Below are 24,974 nucleotides of genomic sequence, written 5' to 3' on the forward strand. Positions count from 1 at the left end.
AAAAATCCTGACAGTTTCCCCCTGTGTAAGAGGGAAAGTTTTCATGACACCTTGCTGCTGTCACTTACACGCAAGGCTGGGAGACTTGGTTTGGAATCGCCTCTCCCGCCGGGCTCGGGGACTGTCGAGTGCCAGTCCTGACTGCGCAAACAAAGAGCCCTCGGGCGAGGGAGCGCTGTCCAACGTGCTGATCAGATCCAGGCGCGTCTGGACCCTACCACTCAGGCTGACAAAGCTGTGAAACCTTAAAACTTGCGGCTAAGTCCCTTCCTGGCTCCCTTCCTTTGTTCTCTTGGTGGGGTGGGAGGGAGAATTTGAACCTTTATTCATCAAAACCTGTCTTCTGAACCGGCTCTTGCAACGATGACCTCCTGGGGTGGGGGGGAGACTCCTAGGGCTTCTCCCAGGTTCTCGGAACAGGCAGCAATTTGAAGTTGCTGAGCTCGTTGGAACACTCCCTGAGCAGACTCAGGTGGATACCAGAGGCCACACTCCGGACAACCAGGCTGCCTGCCTCGGGAGCCTGTTGTTCAGCAGGCAGGTGGAAGAGCTGCAGGTTCCTGAGTGTGTGAGCGGATGGAGTCTGTTACCTGCCATCCCAGGTCTTTCTGTCACACACACTGATCTCTTCCTATGTTACCTCTTGCTTGCTGCTGTTTCCTGCGTCTGAGTGTTCTGTGTCTGAATTACATGCTTTCATGAAACACTGGGTATTGTGGGGGAATCGGCTGATTCAGCACTGGCTCTCCCTTGATTCTGTCTCCAGTCTGGAACAACAGCGCGCAGGGCTGTCTGAGCCTGCAGTCTGCCGATAAGAGTTTAATAGAATTTCTGAATGCCAAAGGTTTGGATGTAAAATATCCCAGTTCTTGCAGTGTGTCCAGAGGAGGCAGGAAATGGCTTTTCAAGAGAGCTCTTAACTGAACGTGTCCTTCTATGCTAATGGGTGTGAGCTTAGGAAAGAATAAAAACAACGTTAGGCAGTTGTGGCCGGGGCCACAAGCTGTTCTCATCTGGCTGATTAATATTTCATCCTCAGTTTGACCAGTGAGGGCTTGCCTTTATTTCCTATTGCTCAAATTAAGAGATTGCTTCGAGTGCATTTTGTCTTTTATTTGTTGAGAATAACATGTGTGTAAGAATTGAACATACTTATTTTCAGCACGAATCTCCTTGGTTTACATGCAATGTGGGAGCAGCTTTGCAAGTTGAAAGTAACTGCTTGCGGAAGGGTTTTCCGCTGCCCTTCAAAAACGTTCTCTTAGAGAAAGCTAAATGTTTTGGTTCTGTCTCACTCATGCTTTTGGTGGCCCGAGCCCTTCAGTGCTGATTGATGTAGGACACACACACATTGTGTTCCCGCATAGCATTCCAAAAACTGATACCTGCTGTCTGTGGCAATCTCTGCACTGAATTTCGGGGCCATGGGTCTCTCTGGCTGTCTCCCCAGCCTGTGACAGTCCACTCTGTGCAAGTGTCTGGAGTTTGGCGTGTGTCATGTTTCGCAGTGCAGTTTCTGACAATTGGATTATGATAATGAACAATTGTTTGCTAGCTTTGTCTGTAAGAAGAGGGACTTCAGATAATAAGCAAGAATCCCCAGCTCCTGGGTACTCTCACTGAGGAAATTCCTACATTTATTCCTAAGTGTGGAAAAAAAAAAATCATGCCTAACACCTAAGAAAGTAGACAGTTGGATTACTTAAAGAGTGGGTGGGCACTTCCATTGTGTGTGTATTCAATTTTTTCTCTCCTGATTTTCATTGGCTAGCTCCTTGCAGACAGTTTGAAAAAAAAAAACTCAAAAAGATGGAACTTGAGTGGTGTGCTTCCTTCTGGCTGGGAAAAACTCAGAGGTTTCAAGGTGTAGGATACATGTGTCTTCCAGAGTGCGCAGGCTTTCTGTGAGAGCGTTTTATGATTTTCAGACTGGAAACAAAAAGGAAATGTGTGATAAAGGCAAAGTTTCTTTTCCTCACCTGCTCTTTGTGTATATGACTCTTTTTTGGTCTGTGGCCATAAGAACCTTATGCACTTAAACAATATATACATATCAATTTAAGTCCCTGATACTTAGATATGCAGATGAGCCACTGTGCACCCCTCCTGGCTCATCTGAGTAATAAATTCTGCAGTCCGCTCTTTATGATGGTAGGTCATATTCCTAACCACCAATAAATATTGTAAAGTACTTTCGCTGCAGCCGTGCTAACCCGGGGCATCTGTCATTCCGGTTGCTGCTATTAGGAATTATTGGACTGAACCACTGGTGGAGAAAGCAGAGGGGGGTGAGCCTGGTGGTTGTGATGCGTACTGGCCTTTTGTGTGTTTTGCATAAAAAACTCCAAATCGTGCTGCATATTAATTATGAATCTGTGTGGGCAAACGCGGGCACCTTCTGCTGGCTGAGGTTTGGAGCAAAAGACAGAGGCTCTGAGGGCCTGGGCACCTCTCGCTCCCCGTCAGCAGATCCATCTTTCTGATGCTATACTGTAAATTTATTTCACCTCGGAGAGTAAACAGATATATTGGAGCCCCAAGGGTTCATGGGTAGCGTATTTACAAAGGAGTCTCTCCGCCAGCCCGTGCCACCGCTGCTAATGAGAGCGGTCATTAAGTAAATGAGACGTCGCCTTCAGCTGGCTTAGGAGTTCGCACACTAAAGGGAGAAGATATTTAATTGAAACCCGCACACAGGCTTCCCCACATGTGACCGCTGGAAGCGAGGCAGCCGCCTCGCCTCTCCTCCCGTCCATCCGCACCCCCCATGTAAATTTCATGATTGCTTTCCGTGATGTCATTTTGAAAGAGGACAGACAATAGCTGTGGGGAAAGGTAAGTCAATGTTATGTTCTTTTGCTGACAAAGGCAGATGCCCAGTGCTTGGAGATGGGGAGAGGGCGCGCGCAGAGTTAATTTCTAAGATGAAGGCTTTCTTTGCTGGAAGAACAGGTCTGAGGATGGCTTTTTAAAGCCGCTCTGTTGGACCGAGTCTTTCTCCTCCTCCTGGGTCTGCCGGCGGCTGTTTTCCTCCGCGTTCTCTGTCCCTCCTTGGCTTGCTCACGCGCTTGGCTTCTCCGAGAATTTAGTGAACACATTGTGCGTCTGACAGAAAAGACATTGGGGGACCTGGTGTTGAGACGAAAACTTTATGTGCTTTTCTGGAAGAGGAACACAGTTGTATCTGCAGCCAGGGGACCTAGCAGCTGGGTTCCCTGGGAGAACGCTGGCTCCTTAGGCAGAAGACCGCTCTGCAGCGGGGACGCCGTCCGGACCGCGTTTGTGCCCCCACCCAAGACGGAGTAGAGATGGTCATGTGAGCGCCCTGTCTTCGCGTGTCACGTATTTCTAAACTTAAGGGTGCGTGTCTGTGGGATAGACTCACTGTTCCCTTACGCTCCTTTCCTCGCTATGTGATCGGGGTCACGAGTGTGTTTGTTTATGACGTTAGTAACTGGATTTTTGTATTTAAAACTACAAATCAGGCTTAGCCAAGAAGTCTGTGTGAGCCTTGAAAGATATGATGCCTTTGCCTCTAAGGTGATGTGTTCCGGGCCGTGGACTTTGTCCGCTGGATTCACTTTCCTCTTTGTGAATCAGGAAGATAAACAAGCCGCCAGCAGCTCCTGGGTTATGGTGTGGTGCCCTTGTCGCGAGAGTTGCTCCTTCTAAGTCACAGAGGGCTTCTCGGCTCTCGGCATTACCTTTGCGTCCAGGGACATCATTGGCTGGTAAAGTTGGGCTTTAATTTCTGAGACAAAACCTCTGAGAGGAGGGTCTGGTAGCAGGGTATGGGCTTGGTCCTGAGCCATCAGACTGTGTCACTTTAATGGCGATAACGGCCGTGATTGTTATCCTTTTGGGAGATGGAGTTGAGAAATTTTGCTCTAGTGGTTAAAAGAAAAAAATCAGAGAGACCTGAGGACTGAGGCTAGTGGCTGAGTGAACAAAAGGCAGGAGAGCACTGGGGAGAACCTGGAGGAGGCAAACCTCAGTCTCAGGTGAGAGGATGTGCTGGGACTTGGCCTCCTGGCCCAGGGAGGCCGGCCGGGTGCTGGGGAGAGGCCCAGGTTCCTCACCACCAGATCTCCCCGCCCTGGCCCTGTGGCTGTGACTCTCACATCTTTCCATATGGCCCTGCTGATTAATGGTAAACAAAAGAACGGGGGAGCAGCAATTGGAGTTTTGTGGTGCTGGTGGGGAGGGCTGGACCGGAGTTGTTGGCTGTGCAGAGGAGGCTTGCTTAGGGTTTACAAGGCAGTTTGTTTGCAAAGAGAAGGAAGTAGCTTCATGACCCCTCTGTCCTGCAGAGCTGGAGATGGGGCCCCCGACCTCCTGGGCACTCACAAGGGTGTCTGCTGATCCAGGGGCTGAGTGGAGCCTCAGAGCTGGCCATGGAGGCCTTTTATTCTGCAACTCCTTGGGTTCTGGCCCTTTTGAATGATGGCCCCAGAACTCACTCACCCTAGGAACTCACCCAGGGCAGAGGAGCTACCTAAGTAGGCAGGGCAGGGGGGGATGTAGTGGTCCTTGTGACCTCAGGCATTTCCCACAGGCCTGGAGGCAGCCCCAAATACTGGGAGCCGATGCTCCAGGCTCCCTTGGGAGGTTCTGGCAGCAGCAGCGGTCACCTGTCACCCTGAATACTTCTGGTGCCTGAGGGAGGAGGACCTGCTCTGAGATGCCCCCACACAACGAGCAGAGTCTTCGGGGTTGTGAAGAAGCTCTGTCCCTAGAGTCACAGAAAATTGTCCTGGAAAGTCTTGTCTGTGCCCAGAGGCATTAGGGAGAGGCCAGCAGAGAGAATGCTGGCACAGGAGCGTGCTCTGGGCACTCAGACCCCACCAGGGAGCTGACCTACAGCCACCCTTTCTGCATGAAGCTTGTCCTGTCCCCTGTCCTTGGCTGGGGTGGGCTTTCTCTCTGATGCTGCCTAGAGTCAGGGGCCTTCCTCTCTGGACCCCACGGTCCTCTTCTGGCCTGGAGTCATCAAATGTGCCCACAAGGACCTGGGTGACTCTGTGCGATGGAGTGGGGGCACAGGGGGTCTGAGCCAACTCTGGGAACTGGCTTGGGGGGCCTGAGGTGTGTGTGTGTGCAGCCCACCCCCCTGCTGGTGGTGCCTGGTCTGGGCGAAGGCTGCATGGTTTGGAATGCTGATTCGCATGGCTAAGCGCTGGGCAGAGAGGGCAGGATGAAGGACCTACAGACAGAGAGTGTGAGAAGTGCCCTTAGGCCTCCGGCTGCCTCCCTGATGGCTGGTGGGGGCTGAGGTGCTTCCGCTCTGGTGAAGAGAGAGTGAGGGAGGGTCTGCTCACACCCACCCCTCCTCCAATGGCCTGAGCTAGGGAGGAGGGCTCGAAGCGACCAGAACACCCAGGTCAGCCCTAGGCCTGGAGTGGACAGAAAGGTAGGGCCCAGGGTGGCTGCTGGGAGGGCAGGGACTGCCTTGTCACCTGACCCCCTACTTCTTCGGAGAAGGGGATTGGGCGACCAGTGAGGCTTGGGTGCTAGAGAGAGAAACGCCATCCTGGGCTTGGAAGACCCGTCTAGACATGCTTCTTGCTGGCTGTTACCCTGTGGAAAGCTGGGCCCGGGAGCTGAGAGGGGGCCTGGCCAGGGGCCCTCCCTCCACCAGCTCCAAACCCTCCGATCTTCTCCTTCCATATACACCCACTTATGAATAAACCAGAAGCTAGTTGTCTACAGAGGTAGTTTAACAGGAATTTTACAGGGACAGTCTTTGGGAGCAGGCATCATCAGGAGATTGGTCAGCCTGGATGGAAAATGCTGTTTCTTAGGAGTGGGAGCAGTGCCCCAAGCTGCCCCCATGCCTGCCCTGCTCCCTGGAGACCCTGCCGCCCTCTTGGGCCCCTCCTGGGTGCTGACCAGGCTTTGGGATCCTCAGTGTACATCCTGCTCTTCACAGATGGCCGAATTTCCCCCAAATGTTGCTTAAAAACCCTCAAAACAAACCGGGAGGCATTTTCCACCTGACTTACAAAAGCTTTGCTCTCAGACGAGTTCTGGGCTGGCTCCAGGGAGAGCAGAGTGGAGAGTGCTCGCCAGCAGGGGGCACAGTTCTCTTGGTCGGCCTCCCTCTTGTCAGAGCCTGTGTCTAGGTGTCAATCCTCCATCCCTCTTTCATTTTTATTTATGGTTTGTAAGCGCAGTGTTTGTTAGTTTAACCAGATGCACTGAAAGTAAGTCCGAGGAGGTGTAACCTGCCTCCATCAGGATTATTTCCGCATGAAGGGCCCGAGTGCTGGCGCTCTGAGACCCCAGGACCCTTTCCACTGCTCAGGCACCTGGAGGGCCGTGTGGGTCTGTGCGGACATGCCTGATGTGAGGGATTTCTCAGGATGGCAGACTGGGAGCAGGGCCGTGTGCGTGTGGGGTGTGCCGGGGACAGGCCTTAGGCACCGCGGGGTTCAGGGTGGCGGGCAGGGCGCGGCGTGTGTCCATCCGGACGTGCCATCTGGCCGAGTTGCCGCCAGACAAGCCCTCACGCCTGGCTTCACACCTTGATCCTGGTTGACGTGGGTTTGAGGGCTCCGGTGGAAGCCACCTGGGGCCTCTCCTTTTCTCCCGTTTCGTGGCCTAAAAACTCCACACTAAAGCAGCAGCTTGAGAGAGAGCTCCCCGGGGCTCCAGGCTGGACAGGCTGCCCTCCCCTCGGCCTGCACTCAGCACCCCCATCTCTCTCGGCTCAGCCTCCAGACCTAGGGCCCTCCTGCCCCTCCAGCTTCTGTCCAAGGGGGCAGGAGCTCACTGCTCTGTTATTCCTCATTCCTGTGCCCGGTTTCCATGGTCCGAGCCGGTCAGACACCTTGAGGTGCAGGCCCAGGCGGGACCCAGCTTCCCACACATCAGGCTGAGTCTCCTCAGTCTTCACTTGACCACAGGCTATAAAGTGGCTCAGTTTGCCATGAGCTGCCCAGTGCTTTCTGAGTGAAGGCTGCCACGAGGCATCTCACAGACTCAGAGCTGACCTGGGACATAACTGAGGTGCTCGGGGACAGTGACTGTCCTAGGGCTCCCAGACCCAGTGGTTCAGAATGGTCTGCTTGCTCACTGGACTCCGCTGAGCAGTAAATTGGTTTGTTAACCAGTGATTTTCACGTGTAATTGTGCACCGTCTCATACAAATTCCAGACCTGCACAGCTTGACTTCCCAGGACCCTAGACCTCCCAGGAGGCCATCTGGACCACACTGGCCCTCACTGCCCTTCTTGGTGCTTCCCAATTGCCTGGGAGATGTCCTTAGTCTGTCTTCCAACCTGATTCTCCATCCCCCATCCAGGCCACGCTGAGACCCCTGGCCCAGCTCCTGTCTCCTTTCACCTCCAGCTCCTCTTTCAGCCCCAAACAGATGCCATACCGGTCCCTCAGTGTACCTCCCAGGAGCCACAGTTAAGCCCTAAGTGTTTTGTTGTTGAAACACCTCTGCTATCGTGTTGCATCAGCCTTGTGGGTATTCCCACCTGCCTTGGAGAGGGGCCTGCAGGCCACCAGGTTCGGGGTGCCCAGCGGGCAGTGCCCCTGCACTTGGTTCTGGTCCACACACGGGTACTGGCCTGGGTGCCCTTGTAAACTCAGGCCCTGGGCTGTCAGTGCTGGGCTGGACACAGCCAGAGAACCTTCTGAATCCAGGTGGGAAGAAGAGCTACTTAAGGGTCCGCTTCTGAGTTTTCCCTCCACAATCTGAGTGGATATGCTGTCAGCCAGGGTGGAAAGTTAGACTTCGTTGTCCAGGCTGAGGGGTGTTTCTTTATTATTATATTTACCCTTCTTTTTATTATTTTAAATTAATTAATTAATTGTTTCTAATTGGAGGATAATTACAATATTGTGGTGGCTTTTGCTATACATCAGCGTGAATCAGCCACAGGTATACATGTGTCCCCCCATCCTGAACCCCCCTCCCACCTTCCTCACCTTAGAGGGGGTGTTTCTGTTATTATCTTTTAGTGACCTGGTTGTGTTCTGGCTAAATAACTTCGATTTTTGTGTATCTCCTTTTATTTCACGAAGCCCAGCCCCCAACCCTAGCTTCCTGAGGTCTCATTTTGCACCAGAGCAGGTTAGCTGTGAGGTCCCCTCCCCCAACACACATAAAGCAGCTCTCTTCATGATGTGTGAGCGTCCTGAGGAGCTGTGAGCTCACCCACCTTACGTCATCCTGAGGCTCTGATGCTTCCGGAAATGCCACTGAAGCCAGCAGAGAAATCCACGGAGACCTGAAGTCAGCACATCAGCCCAAAGGGAGAGAAAAAGTGGGTTGGATTTGACCTTGAATGGCAGCTAGCAAACTTTGTAGCCCCCTCAAAGGCTCCAAAGTGGTGTGTGATGGCACGAGTGAAGACTTCTGGGTCCTGGCTTCACTGAGCCAGCTGCAAGTCACACTTTGCATCTCTCGGTTCAGAACCTGCTGCCTGGCGTGGGAGGCCTGCGCTCTCATGCTCAGCCTACACCTCTGGTGTCTGGGGGACCCGGAATGGGCTCTGCTGTGACAGTCAGAGTCCCACTCCTGCCCTGATGCTGTCCCAGAGAGCATTCCGACAGCTTCTGAGCATGCGTGTCAGTGCAAGGGTGTGGGTGGGGGCACAGGGCCTGGAAAGGCTCTTCCCACCCCACCATGCCCCCTCCCAGTGATGGACCCCTTACTGCCCAGAGCCTTTTGGAGGCAGCTGCCTCTGGTCAGTGTGGTTTACATTCTCTCCACATTCTGCCTTGTTGACGTCCTGTGTGCTGTGCGTGCCCATCCAAACTGGGAAGCTAGTGTGTGCAGCCCCTTGATATTTCTCACTTTAGGCAGGAGAGAGGGGGCTGTCCCTGAGCAGTGCAGGAGGCTGATAGGTGGGCATCTCTGCTGGCCATGCCTACCCCAAAAACCAGCCACCACACAGGGGCCACTCCGAGCCCTGGGTCTGGGGCTACAATGTCAGCCCCCCCGGGATCGCTCTCCGCCCCCAGACAGCAGTGCTTCCACGTCTCGAGTTAGAGGGATGGGGGTAGGAGAAGGAGAGTGGACTACTGTCAGAAACCCCTCCCTCTGGCTGCGAGGCCCTGGAGCTGCCTGGACCTCCCACCCTCCTGCCTGGTCATGAGCCAGGGCAGAGACAGGCCTCAAGGGACCCTGGAGTAGCTTGGTTTTATTCTGTTTGTACAATGAGAGCCCATTCTAGTCAAGTTAACTGCAGGAGCCTAAGTGTGTGGTTTCCGGGAAGGGAGAAGTGGCCATTTTCCCTTTCCTGGGCCGGACAGTTCTGACTCCTGCAGGGGAAATTCAGGGGGCGCTGGGAGCTGTGGGTGGGCACAGGCCATGACTGATACCTTCCCTGGCTCCTCCCCAGCCTGCATCCTGACTTGGTCGATCAGTGGGTCAGGGGAGTGGGGAGAGGCCCCCAGCCCAGCGCCCCCAGGCACCGAGTAGTAGTGCTGTGCCTGTTTCCTGGGCTTCTCCAACCCCCTGTCCTGGTCATTCCTCTTGGCCTCAGGGGTTGAGGGCGGGCAGAGAGCTTCCCATGAGCTGCCTGCCCCTGACTCCTTGTCCGGGGGTGAAGCGTGTGTGCCCGGATGGAGGTTGAGGTCGGGATCACTCGTCCTGGCCCCTGGTGTTGAATTCCGTCTGTGCGGGGAGGCTTTATGACAAATCCTGTGCGCCTGCCTGGGGCACACAGCCTGCCGCCCACGCTCCCACTCCCTTGCACCTGCCCGGGCTCCCGAGTCCTGGCTCCCACCATTGTGCCTCTCCCAGGACACTCAGCCCGCCCTGCGGCTGCGAGGGTCCCCACCCCTCATCATCTGGGGGCCCTCCCCTGCTGGCAGGCTCCCTGACAGGCCGCCTGGAGAGCCAGTCCTGTGATGGGGTTTGAAAAGTCATCATTACCGCCCGGCTGTTTAGCTGTTGTTTTTACAGCGTGGGTAAGTTTAAAAGAAATAATAATAATCATATAAGAAAGACTCAGCCACAGTCAGCCTGCAACATGCTATTTGCATTTTTAAGGAAACACTTCTTTGAGACAGCCTGGGTGAAAGGTCACTATTTGCATATAAATGGAAAAGAAAGTGTACGATGCTGGAAGTTACATCTATATTATTTTCTCAGCAGTGAGCTGCTGTTGGAGAGATTAGGGGACGTGGCTTGCGTTTGGCTTTTATTGAATAGAGAAAGCACCAGCGAGGCTGATTTAGAAGCAAAATAATGAGAAACGTGCAGAGCGATGGAACTGCCGACTCCCCTGCCCCCACTTCTCTCCTCTCATTTTCACCTAAACTCAGCAAAAGCAGGTCTGTCTTTGCTCCACTCAGCAAGTCTTCATTTTACTTCTCTCTGAATTCCAGCAAAAAAAAAAAAAAAAGAAAAAAGAAGAAAGAAAAAGAGCAAAACTTGCCCTCATTTCCCCATCAGTCCTGTTTGCATTTCCTGCCAAAAGCTGATCTGGTGGGTGGTACACCAGTGCTGCCTCCAGACCCTGGAAACCAGGTCACAGACAGGCCTGGAGCAGAGAAGGGGGTGGAGATGGGGGAGGGGGAAGGGCCGCCCAGGTCAGCGTTCCTGGGGGCACCAGGCACCCCACCCGCCTGCTCCCGCCCAGGACCTGCAGTGTCCAGGGCAAGAGTGCCACTCCGTTTTGGATTTCCAGGCTTGTCAGATTCCCTCGAGGGCCTGTCCTGCCCTGGCTGTCCCCAGCTCTCCAGCAGGTGCTGGGAAGCCAGCCTTGACCCAGGACATTTCAGCCTTGCTGTCTTCTAGGAACAGTCCTGGGACTTGGGAAGCAGGAGGGCCCTGAGGAGACCCTGAGGCTCAGCTTCAAGCTCTCATCACAGATGCCTCCACTGACTGTCTGTTACTGAAATCTCACCCCCAACCATGTTATTTTTAAAAATATTTATTTATTTACCTGTGCCGAGTCTTAGTTGTAGCAAGTGGGATATTTAGTTGCGGCACGTGGGGTCTAGTTCCCTCACCAGGGATCGAACCTGAGCCCCTTGCCTTGGGAGCTTGGAGTCTTAGCTACTGGACCACCAGGGAAGTCCCAAATGTTTTTTAATTCACAGAAACTTTTCAGATACAAAACAAACTGTTTTTTTCTGACCCATTCTGGAGGTATATCTGCCAGTCTGTGCTCTTCACCCAGAGGGGTTTCCAACAAAGAAGTTCTCTAGAACCACCACCACTTGGGGCGCCTGGGCTTCCACAGCGTCTCAGCAATGGGCTTGGGACCACATGGTGTGTTGGTCTTGGTCAGGCGAGACTTGCCTTGGCGATGCCCACTGTAGCTCTTTCCCTGGCTTGGGTGTTGCCACCCCAGTGTCTCTAGCTGCAATAACTCTTTCCCCTTCACAAAGAATAAGTATTGGGTTGGCCAAAAGTTCATTTGGGTTTTCCCACTAACCCTAACAGCCTTTGACTGTGTGGATCACAATAAACTGTGGAAAATTCTGACAGAGATGGGAATACCAGACCACCTAACCTGCCTCTTGAGAAATCTGTATGAAGGTCAGGAAGCAACAGTTAGAACTGGACATGGAACAACAGACTGGTTCCAAATAGGAAAAGGAGTACGTCAAGGCTGTATATTGTCACCCTGCTTATTTAACTTCTGTGCAGAGTACATCATGAGAAACGCTGGACTGGAAGAAACACAAGCTGGAATCAAGATTGCTGGGAGAAATATCAATAACCTCAGATATGCAGATGACACCACCCTTATGGCAGAAAGTGAAGAGGAACTAAAAAGCCTCTTGATGAAAGTGAAAGAGGAGAGCGAAAAAGTTGGCTTAAAGCTCAACATTCAGAAAACAAAGATCATGGCATCTGGTCCCATCACTTCATGGGAAATAGATGGGGAAACAGTAGAAACAGTGTCAGACTTTATTTTTTGGGGCTCCAAAATCACTGCAGATGGTGACTGCAGCCATGAAATTAAAAGACGCTTACTCCTTGGAAGAAAAGTTATGACCAACCTAGATAGCATATTGAAAAGCAGAGACATTACTTTGCCAACAAAGGTCCGTCTAGTCAAGGCTATGGTTTTTCCTGTGGTTATGTATGGATCTGAGAATTGGACTGTGAAGAAGGCTGAGCGCCGAAGAATTGATGCTTTTGAACTGTGGTGTTGGAGAAGACTCTTGAGAGTCCCTTGGACTGCAAGGAGATCCAACCAGTCCATTCTGAAGGAGATCAACCCTGGGATTTCTTTGGAAGGAATGATGCTAAAGCTGAAACTCCAGTACTTTGGCCACCTCCTGTGAAGAGTTGACTCATTGGAACAGACTCTGATGCTGGGAGGGATTGGGGGCAGGAGGAGAAGGGTACGACAGAGGATGAGATGGCTGGATGGCATCACGGACTCGATGGACGTGAGTCTGAGTGAACTCTGGGAGATGGTGATGGACAGGGAGGCCTGGCGTGCTGCGATTCCTGGGGTTGCAAAGAGTCGGACACGACTGAGCGACTGAACTGAACTGAACTGAACACCTTAAGGAAAACCCAAGCAAACTCTTTGGCCAACCCAGTTATTTTGGGGGGAAATGCTGAATTCTTCCTCAAGCCACCAATTTATTCATTTTTATTGATCTCTGAATAGACTGACGATTTATTTTATCCAGTGGATTATAATCATTATTTTGATGCTAAGATTGTCCAGTGCTGGCAACTGTGTCCTTCTGATGTGCATGTGATTTTCTGAGCTCTCCCAGACTCGGGCCTGGAGCCACCCCTGGACCTAGTGTGGACGTGCTCCCAGACTTTCAATGCACATGTGTGCATGTGGATTTTCTTGAAAACCACAGGTTCATCCTGACAGCTCTGACTCCAATTCCCCCCAGGATACATTCTAGATTTCTCCCTCTCCACATGCATAACTCCTTCCTCACTACTGTGAGAAATCGGGCTCCTTCATATGCTTATTATTTGATCAGCCTAGTTTCTGTGCTGGCTGCTCCTTACCCCTCCACATGCGCTTGCCCCGTCTGTGGGCTCTGGCACTCGCTCTCAAAGGGCGCCCAACACTCCACTCCAGGCCGGGCCTTCAGGGGCCCCATTTGCCCAGGATCGTAGGTTTATGGGATGTGGGGCAGGACAGACCCAGCAGGACTCACAGCCTCAGGACCAGACTCTTCTGCCCTGCCAGCTGCCCACGTGATGCTGACAGTCATCTTTATTCATTTATTTTCACTGCTAGGGTAATCACACACACCAGATTATTTCTCATACAAGCTTTGCTTTTCTTGTAGATAGTTTTCCCTGTCCCTTGCTAACTTTCTTAGTGTCCAGTGGGGAGCGTGCTTTTGAGACAGTCTGGGAAGGGTTTTTATTCTGTTGGGTTGGTGAACGAGGGTTGAGATGAAAGTAGGAGAGAATTTTCCTTTTGAGTGGGAGCTGTGTTTATTTAGTTGTCCTTGGGACTCTGTGGGGGATGGGGTCCGGGACCACCCATCCAGGATTCCAAAGTCCACGGATGCCCCAGTCCCTTGTATGGAATGCTGGAGTATTTCCTGTAACCTACACACATCCTCCTTAGATTTCAGACTATCTATCTCTAGGTTACTAATAACACCTACTACAATGTAAACGTGGGCTTCCCTAGTAGCTCAGGTGGTAAAGAGCCTGTCTGCAATGCGGGAGACCTGGAATCAACCCCTGGGTTGATTCCAACCCTTCTTCCACGGCATGGAAACCCACTCCAGTATTCTTGCCTGGAGAATTCCCATAAACAGAGGAGCCTGGTGGGCTAGAGTCCGTGGGGTCAAAAAGAGTCGGACATGACTGAGCGACTAAGCGCAGCACAGCACAATGTAAACGCTGTGCAAATCGTCGCAAATCAAGGATTTTTTTGGAACTCTCTGGAGTTTTGGAGGGAGTGTTTTCCATCCATGTTGGTTGACTCTATGGATGCAGACCCTGCAGACATGGGAAAACTGTACCGGATTGCAGGGCCCAGACTTTCAGTGGGTGTGCTCACGTCAGGCTTTAGGGCAGGGTGATGAGCTTCCAAGGGTGCCTGAGGCCTGATGAGAGCTGAGGAGGCTGGCCTCTCCAGGCCAGATACACAGGTGGGACACAGGGCCTGTCTGCCTGGTTGGGTCGTCGTGGGAGGAGGGTCCTGATGTGGAGGGGGGCTGCGTGTGGTGTTCTGGACCCTGGTGCCGCTGCTGTGCAGAAGCGCTGGTCTTCTCCTGGCCTATGTCTCCAGAGTGGTTGTGGGGTGGGGTGGGGTGGGGTCTGAGACACCTCTCCCTGCCCCTGTTGGCCCATTCCACATCCTCTGCCTATACCCTGGACGCAGCCCTACCTGGGCTGCAACTGGCTCTCCTGGTGGGCCCCAGATCACACAGATGCCAGGCTGGGAGAACTAAAGGCAACCCACCAGATCTTCTTCCCGTACAAGAGTCTCCGGGGGCGGGTGGTGGGTGGGGGGTTGGGGCTGGGGCTCGCTGCCCCTCCCCAGAGGCTCCGCACCACTAATCTAATTTCTGTTTCTATGGGTTTGCCATTTCGGGACATTCCGTAACTGAGGAAGGGTACAATATGTGATCATTTTGTCTGACTTCTTCCACTGAGCCTGATGGTGTTGAGGTTCACCTGCTTTTTATTGCTAAATACCATTCAGTCATATTTTATATTGTCCATTCAGCAATCAATGGACATTTGGGTTGTTTCCTTTTTTTGGCTAGCGTAAATAAACCTATGACGAAGAGTTGTGTACAGGGCTTTGTGTGGACATGTGTTTTCATTTCTCTTGGATCTGTATCTGGGAGTAGAATTGCTGGATTCTGTGGTAAGTCTATGTTTAATATATTGATGGACCACCAGACTGCTTTCCAAATGAGCAGTGCCATTTTATCCTCCTGCCAGCAGGGTACACGGGCCCCAGTGTCTCCACATCCTGCCCAATACTTATTGTCTTTTTTTTTAATTATTATTATAGCCATTTTAGTGGGTGTGCCATAAGATCATGTTGTGGTTTTGACTTGCGTTTCCCTGATGACTAGATGATGAGCAGCTTTTATTGACCATTTATATGTTGTCTTTGGATGAATGACTGTTCAAATCCTTTGCTCACTTTGTTTTTTGGCCACACCCAATGGCTTGAGGGATCTTAGTTCCCCAGGAAGTGCCAAGTCCTAATCATTGGCATGCCCACTTTAAAATTGGGTTGATTTGTTTTATTCTGGAGTAGTATGAGTTCTTTCTGTACTCTAAATTTGTTATTGTTGTTTGGTCACCAAGTCATGTCCGACTCTTTGTGACCCCATAGACTCTAGCACACCAGTCTCCTCTGTCCTCCACTATCTCCAAGAGTTTTCTCAAATTCATGTCCATTGAGTTGGTGATGCTACCTAACCATTTAATCCTCTGCCGTCCCCTTCTCCTGCCCTCAATCTTTCCCAGCATCAGGGTCTTTTCCAGTGAATTGGCTCTTCCCAGCAGGTGGCCAAAGTATTAGAGCTTCAGCTTCAGCATCAATCCTTCCAATGAATATTCAGGTCTGATTTCCTTTAGGATTGACTAGTTTGGTCTCCTTGCAGTCCAAGGGACTCTCAAGAGTCTTCTCCAGCACCACAGTTCAAAAGTATAAATTCTTTGGTACCCAGCCTTCTTTATGGTCCAACTCTCGCATTTGTACATGACTACTGGAAAAACCATAGCTTTGACTATGCAGAGCTTTGTTGGCAAGGCGATGTTTCTGCTTTTTAATATGCTAAGTTTGTCACAGCTTTCTGTCCAAGGAACAAATGTCTTTTAGTTTTGTGGCTGCAGTCACCATCCACAGTGATTTCGGAGCCCAAGATCTGTCACTGCTTCCACTTTTTCCCCCTTCTATTTGCCATGAAGGGATGGGACTGGATGTCATGATCTTAGTGTTTTGAACGTTGAATTTTAAGCCAGCTTTTTCACTCTCCTCTTTCACCCTTATCAAGAGACTCTATATTTTCTCTTCACTTTCTGCCATTAAATTTATATCATCTGTATATCTGAGATTGTTGATATTTCTCCTGGCAATCTTGATTCTAGTTTGTGATTCATCCAGCCCAGCATTTTGCATGATGTACTCTGCACAGAAGTTAAATAAGCAGGGTGACAATATGCAGCCTTGTGGTACTCCTTTCTCAATTTTGAACCAGTCAGTTGTCCCATGCCCAACTCTGTTGCTTCTTGACCCACATATAGGTTTCTCAGGAGACAAGTAAGGTTTAAGAATTTTCCACAGTTAACATAGTCAATGAAGCAGAAGTAGATGTTTTTCTGGAATCCCATTGCTTTCTTTATGATCCAATGAATGTTAGCAACTTGATCTCTGGTTTCTCTGCCTTTTCTAAACCCAGCTTGTACATGTGGAAGTTCTTCAATCACATACTGTTAAAACCTAGCTTGAAGTATTTTGAACATTACCTTGCTAGCGTGTGAAATGAGTGCAACTAGTTTGAACATTCTTTGGCATTGCCCTTCTTTGGGATTAGAATGAGAGCTGACCTTTTCCAGTCCTGTGGCCACTGCTGAGTTTTCAAATTTGCTGACATATTGAGTGCAGCACTTTCACAGCATCACCTAGGATTTGAAATAGCTCAGTTGGAATTCTATCACTTCCACTGGCTTTGTTTGTAGTAATGCTTCCTAAGGTCTGCTTGACTTCAGACCCCAGGATGTCTAGCTCTAGGTGAGTGACCACACCATCGTGGTTGTTCGGTTCATTAAGACCTTTCTTGTATAGCTCTTTTGTGTATTCTTACCACCACTTCTTAATCTCTTTTATTTCTGTTACGTCCTTGCAGTTTCTGTCTTTTATCATGCCCATGCTGGCATGAAATGTTCCCTTGATATCTCCACTTTTCTTGAGGAGATCTTTATTCTTTCCCATTCTATTGTTTCCCTCTATTTCTTTGCATTGTTCGTTTAAGAAGGCCTTCCTATCCCTCCTAGCCATTCTCTGGAACTCTGCATTCAGTTGGGTATATCTTTCCCTCCTTTGCCTTTTGTTTCTCTTCTTTCCTCAGCTATTTGTAAAGCCTTGTCAGACAACCGCTTTGCCTTCTTGCATTTCTTTTTTGGGGGGATGGTTTTGGTCACTACCTCCTATACAATGTTACGAATCTCTGTCCAGAGTTCTTCAGGCACTCTGTCCACTAGGTCTAAGCCCTTGAATCTATTTGTCACCTCCACTGTATAATCATAAGGGATTTGAATTAGGTCATACCTGAATGGCCTAGTGGCTTTCCCTACTCGATAAAAGTCCCTTATCAGGTATGTGATTAGCAAATGATTTCTCCCAGTTTGTGGGTTCTTTCTTCACTTGATTGATGGTATTATTTGACTTCCAAAACTGTTAAACTTTGATGATGTCCAGTTCATACATTTTTTTCTTTCGTTGCTTATGATTTCCGTGTTGTATTAAAGAAACCACTCCTAACTCTAAGTCAGGAAGATTTACTCCTGTGCTTTCTAAGAGTATTACCTGGGATGTTTAGATCTCTGATTTATGTGAATTTCTATGTATGATATGAGTTGGGTCCAACTTTATTATTTTGGCTTTTCTATGTCCCTTCATCTGCCATATCAATTTTAGAATTAGCTTATCAATTTTTGGACACAAATGAAACAGCCCGAGAGGCCAAAAGTGGTCAGATACTGGTGAAATTCAGAAAATAACAGGCAGAATTCTGGGCCAGGACTAGGAGCCAAAGACTGAGAGCAGGGAGGGGAGGAGTCAGAGGGGGCGGTGATAGGATGGCCAGAGAAGCAGAGGGAGGAGAGGCGGTGGATGGGGCTGGAGCACCCCAGGGGAGGAGGGAGGGCTGGGTGTGGGTGCAGGATGGGCAGGTGACTGGGACTTTACGGAGACCTTTCAAGGGTGCTGCTTTGGTGGAGGGCTGTGAGCTGGTGTGGGGCATGGGGCCAGAGTCAGCTCGCCGGGGGTCACTTAAGAAATCAGATTGTGAAGGGTATGGAGACGTGGAGCCCTGGGTCTGGGGTGTGGAATCCAGACAGATTGAGCTCTGTGAATGTGGACGCCTCAAGCTTGTTGAAGAGTTGAGAAGCCCCAGGGAAGGGCCAGTTAGGGGGATGAGCAAACATTTGAGAGGAAGACAGGCTATAGTTGCTACTCCGAGGACACTTGTTTATGAAAACAGCTTTTTTTGTTAACCGTCTATTTGCTGATGGTTTGCTTGGTTGCGCCAGGTCTCAGCCGCAGCACGAAGGACCTTGTGCCGAGGGGTCTGCTCTGGTGCTTGGACTCCAGGTGTGGTGTGCTGGCTTAGTTGCTCTGCGGCCTGTGCAATCTTAGTTCCCTGACCAGGGATTGAACCTGTGTCCCCTGCACTGCACGGTGCATTCTTAACCCCTGGACCACCAGGGATGTCCCTGAGGACACTTTAATTGGCAGTGGGAAGAAGAGCCTGTCAAGCCTGGGAGGAGAGGTGGGCTCAGCCAGGATGGGACAGAGTTGGGAGAGAGGAAGGCAGGGGCTCAGAGTCTGACTGGTCCCACCCACGGGAGCATGGGAGAGCCAAGATGTGGGCTCCCTCCAAGCAAAGACCCTCCCCCTTTGCTTGTTGGATGAGAGGCAAGTCACCAGAGACATAGAATCTAGTGAAGACCCTGAAGACATCTTGACAGGAGTTTCTCGTGAGCCCTCAGGGTCTCTATTTCCAGAACTAAACAGTCCACATGCCACAGCGGCACGTGCTGGGGATGCCTGATCCGACCCTGACTGGCCCTGAGCATGGGCGTCCTTCGGGACTCTGGCCCCAGGAGGGAGATGCCCTGCCCCGCAGCTCTGATGAGGCTGCTTATGGGCCCTGGTGGCTTTTCTGAGCTTGTCCGTCTGCCCGAGTCCTGTGAAACTGAGTTGGGTGGGGTCAGATGCTGGGACCACATGGAGCAGGTCCTCCTGAAGGGACATCACGGCCAAGGCCACTGTCCCCGCCACACGCTCCCATGCAGCCCCTTCGCTCTGTGTGTCTGGGAGCAGGGGTTCAGAACTCACTAGAGACCTCCTAGCCCAAAGAAAGGGGTCTTGAAGAAAACCCTCCTCACTGCCGATTCCTGATAACGAGGACAGAGTCAGCCCTCCTCGCGGTCCCTGTGTGTCAGGCGCTCTGAGTCTCCGATGGGCTCTTCCTCCCACCCTGTGATGGAGACGGTGGCTGGCAGGGCAGCTGCAGGTGTGGGGGCTGCCTCCATGGGCTGAATGTCCGTCTTTGTTCTACTCCAAGCGTCCATGCACGAGGGGTCTGGTCTGTGGTGGGGACAGTCTCCCAGTGGGAGACCAAGAGGGTCCCTGGTTTCTCCCAGCAAAGGAGAAGCATTGTCACATTTTACTGTAGTGACTGTGGTTTGCTATCAAAAGATTCCCAGGAAAAGGAAGGATTGGTTGAAGGACTCCGTCAGTCATGGATCCTTGTGACGTAGTTCTGGTCTTGTGTGTGTGCCTCCTGCAAATGTCTTCTCCATCCTGGGGCAGTGCTGTTGTGAGGGAGTGGTGCTGGGGCAGGCGTCCTTAAGGCCCTTGTGTGCGGCCTGACCAGGTGTGGGGCTGTGCACACGTGACATCCACGGGAACGTGGGTGAGGGGGAGAATTCCCTCAACGGGGCTTCTTCTGGGGAGAGAGCAGAGGCCCCTGTGAGCGGGCTCTCTCCTGGCAGAACACAGAGGGCCCTTGGCACAGACTTGGCTCTCCCACGGCTGGGCTTCTCTGGGGTTGGAGCACTTTTCAGACACGTGCTGGGGGTCTGTAAGGAGGGAATCATCCCTTTCAAAGATCTCAGCTTGCCCCTTCCCTCCAATTCCCAGGGAGGCCTGCCAGGGCTAACCACTGTTTACGTATGTTGCCATGACGAGGGACTTTACCAGAGCCTAGCAGATCAGCCCAGGGTGCGGGTCTCTCGGGGGAGGCACATGTGGGAAGGGAGCCCCACTTGTGGCTGGGGACTCTGGCCTCTATTGTCACTCTGTCACGAGGGGCAGGGCCTTGTCCCTGTCTTCAGGTGCGGCACATACCCCATGACCAGGCCCATCCTTGTTGACTCACCTCCCCAGTTCCCTCCCTTCCCTCCCCTCTGACAGAGACTATCTGCGCCCTCCTCACCACCCTCGCTGTTTGCCGCACACCTCTTAGGGACCCAGGGCCCTAGGCAACTCCCGTCACGGTGGGGGTGAGCCTGTTTCCTCTCGCCGTCCGCTAATGACCGCGAGGTACCTGGCCCAAGATGTCCGGTTCCCAGCTCTCAGGCCGAGTTCAGTGCTCGCCTGTTCAGGGCGAGTTCAGGGCCCTGCAGGTGACCCACAGCTCACTGAGGGTGAGGCACGCAGTAGGCAGTCACAGCAGGTGGTTTAACCCATTCCTCTGAAGGGGATGCATTAGGCTGTTTGCCAACCCATCTGCTTTCCTCTGTTTGTGCTACTGGAGTCACAGGAGGCCCTTTAATAGATGGAGGCATTTCCAGACAAGAGGACACTGTGGCCAAAGCCACAGGGCTGCCTGGGACAGGACCAGTGAAGTTAGAGGAAAATAGTGTTCGGGAATGCAGGTCGAAAACGTGAGAAGAAAGATGAGGGGTGTGACAGCACCCAGCCTGACCCGCCTTCAGCAGAACCAAACTCACCTCCAAGGAGAAGAAAAACGCAGGAACATTCATTTCCTGTTTTTATTGTTGGTTACTTCGTGACCTTCCTTTGAAAGCTGCTGTTGTAGAAAGCTGGTTGTCATGGAAACAGGGAGTGCCGTGCAGGGAATAGGTACACAATGCATTTCTTTGTCCGGTCCAGATGATGCCTTTAGCCTCTGCTTTGACGTGTGAATTTATGTGAGGAATTAAATATTAACTGGAGGTACTGCCCTCGAGAGAGGCAGACACAGAAGGAGAGGAAGGATGCTGGCCACCTGGGCAAAGCAGAGGCAAAGCTTTGGGCCTCACCTGCCTGGCACTAGCCCCCTGTTCGGAGTGGCTGTGTTAGAGGAAATCTGCCCCTACTCCCTGACATGTCCCATAAAATCGTGCCACAGCCTATTTGATGATGGTTCTGGGTGTGGGCACTAGAAGCCTCTGAGGAGTGTCCCAAACAGAGAGTGATTTTCCCCGAAGAGCTCCTGTCTTTTGTCCCTGAAACAGCCATGGGGCCATGACCTTGGGTGTCTCTGCAGTACAAGTGCTGTGTACAAGAGTGGGCCAAGTTTCTCTATTTCTCCCCTTGAGCTGGTGTTCATGAGGTTTTCTTTTTCTGACTCTCAGAAAATGAGTTCCGGGGTGAACTTCTGAGTCAGAGGTGGACACACGGAGACAAGGCCGACAACTGTAGGACCCCGAGACTCTTCCTGGGTGGACGTGGCAAGGTAAGGCACTTGGAGGGCAACCCCTGGGTCTGGGCCCTGGGTCTTGGCAAGAATCCTTCTAACTCCTCAGCATGGAGTGTGGAGGTGACTTTTGGTCTAGTTGTTATCAGTCCAGCTTAGGTGAAGAGTAAGTAGGGGCTAAGACCATCGATGATCTGGACACTTTAACATTAAAGGAAGACAGGTGACTCCGAGTAGGCTAAAACTAAAATGTGACGGCAGGTCCCGTCTGCCAAGTCTCTGCCCTGAAGCCCCATCACACACGGCTCTCCAGGCACACTAGTCCCTCCTCTCTGTTCTCCCTGGGCAGCCTTTGCCGCAGGAACTCCTGAGTTCTGCTGGCTTGGTTTACTGCCATCTTCCCAAATGGGGCCTGTGGTGCCCTGCTCATATCTGCCTGGATCTGGCTGGTGGAGATGGCCTGGAGTCTCCACCTCCCAGTGGTGCTCCAAGCCCAAATATCACATGCTCTTACAGTTGCACCAAGCCTGAAATTCTGGATGTCCTCACTCCCCATGACATGGTCTGGCAAAGCCAGGTCCCCAGGCTCAGGTGACCCTCAAAGATGGAAGTGGGGTGACAAGAGGCTTGATGGGCATCCCTTCCCAGATCTCAGATTCCGACCTCTCATAAACTCTGACATGAACACACTCTCCATCAAGGATCCAAACCATGACCCAGAGCATGGCCACCAAGAAGTGGCGGCCCAGAGTACAGAAGGGCAGGGCTGTGAAGTTTGAAGTGGCAACCTCTTTTGAGAGTGCTTGCATTTTTTCTCTTAAAGCCCAACACTTTCCTCCTGAATCTGGGGACTGAAATGTACAGGGATGGGTTTGTCCTCGCATTGCCTCAGGCTCCTCCACTCACAGTTTTATCCCTTTGTGACCATCAGTGCTTTGCTGACCCATGTTTGAGTCTGGTGCAAAAGGAAAAGCCAGAAATGCCGGCGCAGTCTTTATTTACATCTTTGTTCTTTTGTTCCTCATGGAATATTTGCATTGATTTAGATGTTCTAATAAATAAATAATTTTTTAAAATAGGTATTTTAAAAAGCAAATGTTTTTAGAAACTATCACAGGCATTTATGTTCACCAATCTACAGAATATTAATTTGGAAGACATCATAATTGGTTACTTTCTCAGTTTTCACTAGAAATTAAGGTTTTTAAGAGTTGAGGACTCTATAATTTAAATATGTAATTAGGGAAGAATTTCAGTATATAGTAGGAAAGTAGGATGTGTGTTTTCAATGAACAAGGTATGAGGAATGGAATTGCATTTTATTAGGGGAAAAGACAGATAAGGCACTGGCGACCCACTCCAGTACTCTTGCCTGGAAAATCCCATGGGTGGAGGAACCTGGTGGGCTACAGTCCTTCACTTTCACTTTTCACTTTCATGCATTGGAGAAGGAAATGGCAACCCACTCCAGTGTTCTTGCCTGGAGAATCCCAGGGACGGCGGAGCTTGGTGGGCTGCCGTCTATGGGGTCGCACAGAGTCGGACACGACTGAAGCGACAGCATTAGTAGTAGCAGCAGATGTTCTAAAATGCTGCATTAAAATTGTTATCTAACTGATCACTTAGTTTTGTTTTCCCCTTAAATTTGCCTCTGACTGAATGTGCACTCGCCTCACCCGTCCAGCCCCAAGCATTCAGACATCACATGACCAAGAAGCTCCTTGATCTGAGGCCTGGGGCTCTGGGTGCTTTGTCTCCACAGTGGTTGGTGCTGTGGATGTGATGGGCAGGAAGGCTACATGTGCCTATGGCTCAGGCGTGACAAGACTGGAGGGTGTGGGACCTGCTGGGAAAAAGCTCAGTGGCCGTGCTCAGCTTCTCCCCCAGGGCCAGTGTTTCACAGCTGCTCCATTATGGTCATTTCCTCTAGTTGGGGCAGATAAGGCTCTAGTTACTGCTCTGAGCAGAGAAGCTAAAACCAAGAGTGGGCCAGAGAAGGAGGGACTGTGGGGCTGGTGCCAGGGGCACCATCTGACTGAGGAGGTGGAGAAGGGGTGGGGGCACAAGAGGGCAGAACACATACAACAGAGGCGTGGCCTGAGAAGGAATTGGGGAGCTGAGGAGCTCGTGCCTGGAGACGTCCTGTGTGGGAGGCAGTCACAGCTGCCTGGACTCTGAGTTCAGCACTAGGCATGTGGACAGCTCATAGGTGGGTGTGGAAGTGGCTGATAGAATTATATTGTTGTGTGCTTGTGACAGTGCTGGGCATTGGGCTTTTTTTCTTTCTTAAGAAGAAAAGGGTAGGTATTGGTCAACCGCTTCTTGACCTTGAAGAATGAAGTATTTGGGCCCCAGATTATGGGTGTTCAATGGATGGCTAGAGATATGCAACCCCGGAGCATAGTGAATGCATGGGTGCTCAGCAGGGCCTCCTTACTGCCTCCCCTACTGGATTCTCCTGACAGGGGAATGGATAGCACTGGGTGTGCCCTCTGACCGGCCTCATTGCAACCCCTCAAAAGTTGGCAATTCCATTTATGTTGAAGTTTTAAACAGATGGGCCCAGACAAGGCTGCTTTATCAGGATGTCTATTACATAGCTATAATTTTAATGTAGGGGTTACAGTGAGCCATGATCTCATGCTTAGAGATGTCAGGAGAGTCCCTCCCAAGACGGGTATTAAATAATTCTCCATGGGGTGTCCTTTCTACAACCCAAGGAGAGGGCTGGTCTATGCAGCTGCTTATGGATTGAACAATGGGTGGAGTGTCAGAGAATTTCAGATACACACTGGGGTGTTCCCAAGGGAGGGACACCGATAGGAACCAGAGAGGTGCTGTGGCGGTTGTCAGGAGGTGCAGGGGTGTGCCTGTGTGGTTTAGCCTCAGCTGACTGAGAATGGAGAGCAGGATATGTGCTGAAGGGGAGGTCCCTGAGACAGTAGGACTTCTCGAAGCAGAAGGCAGCTCTTGGGGCTGCCTGGGCTGGGGGCTGGGGAGGATCCTGCTGGAAGGCTTGGTGGGGAGAAGGAGCAAGGGACATACTTGACAGCTGCTCTTATGTCCTTAGGGGAGCATCTCCCCAGATGTGGGAATGTGGCTATGCCCAGGATTCTGACCCGAGGCTATGCAACGGTGATGTGCCTGCTGGAGGCGCTCTTGGCTGTGCACACGGGACCAGATCGTGTCCTCCTCTGCCCCCTCCTTCCCCCGCACCCCTTGGTTTCATTCGGTTAGGTATCTCTACCTTCCTCGTTGCAAAGTCATCCCTTCCTTCTAGGCAGATTGCTTGGTCTCGGGAGTCAGCAGAATTCCTTGTTTGGGTCTTCCCAGAGGAAAAAGAACTCTGTCACTCAAATAATCTTGTATGTTTAAAAAGTTGTCCCAAGTTCATTCTAATTGGATGTGTTCTAAGTAAAATGGAACATGGCCTGTTTCCTCCAGCCCAGGGCCAGCGTGGGTCCTCTGTGGCCTCAGGGGCCTGGACTCTCCTGCGACTCGGGGCTGTGGGTTCTGCTCTGATGATCTTGGCCACCTTCCCCAGCTCCAGGATCTCAGTAGACATTTCTGATTGTCCCCATTTGTCTGTCTGTCTGCCTGTTTGTCTGACCTTACATAATATACCCTGAGCAGTGAATGAGGTCTCTGCAGGGAGACACTGACCTCAA

General features: G+C 51.4%; 1 protein-coding gene across 4 annotated transcripts in view; it reads left to right on the plus strand.

The window, feature by feature from the left end:
- The first annotated feature begins 2,561 nt into the window (after positions 1-2,561).
- Positions 2,562-24,974, plus strand: part of MYT1 (myelin transcription factor 1) — a 63,104-nt gene continuing 40,691 nt past the window's right edge. For all 4 annotated transcript variants that reach the window (XM_040247715.1, XM_040247718.1, XM_040247716.1 and 1 more), the window contains exons 1-2: positions 2,562-2,835; positions 21,245-21,345. The gene's annotated coding sequence lies outside the window, so the exon portion shown is untranslated. The remainder of the gene's footprint in view (positions 2,836-21,244; positions 21,346-24,974) is intronic.

Source organism: Oryx dammah, unplaced genomic scaffold (assembly GCF_014754425.2).
Source record: "Oryx dammah isolate SB20612 unplaced genomic scaffold, SCBI_Odam_1.1 HiC_scaffold_10, whole genome shotgun sequence".
NCBI lineage: Eukaryota > Metazoa > Chordata > Mammalia > Artiodactyla > Bovidae > Oryx > Oryx dammah.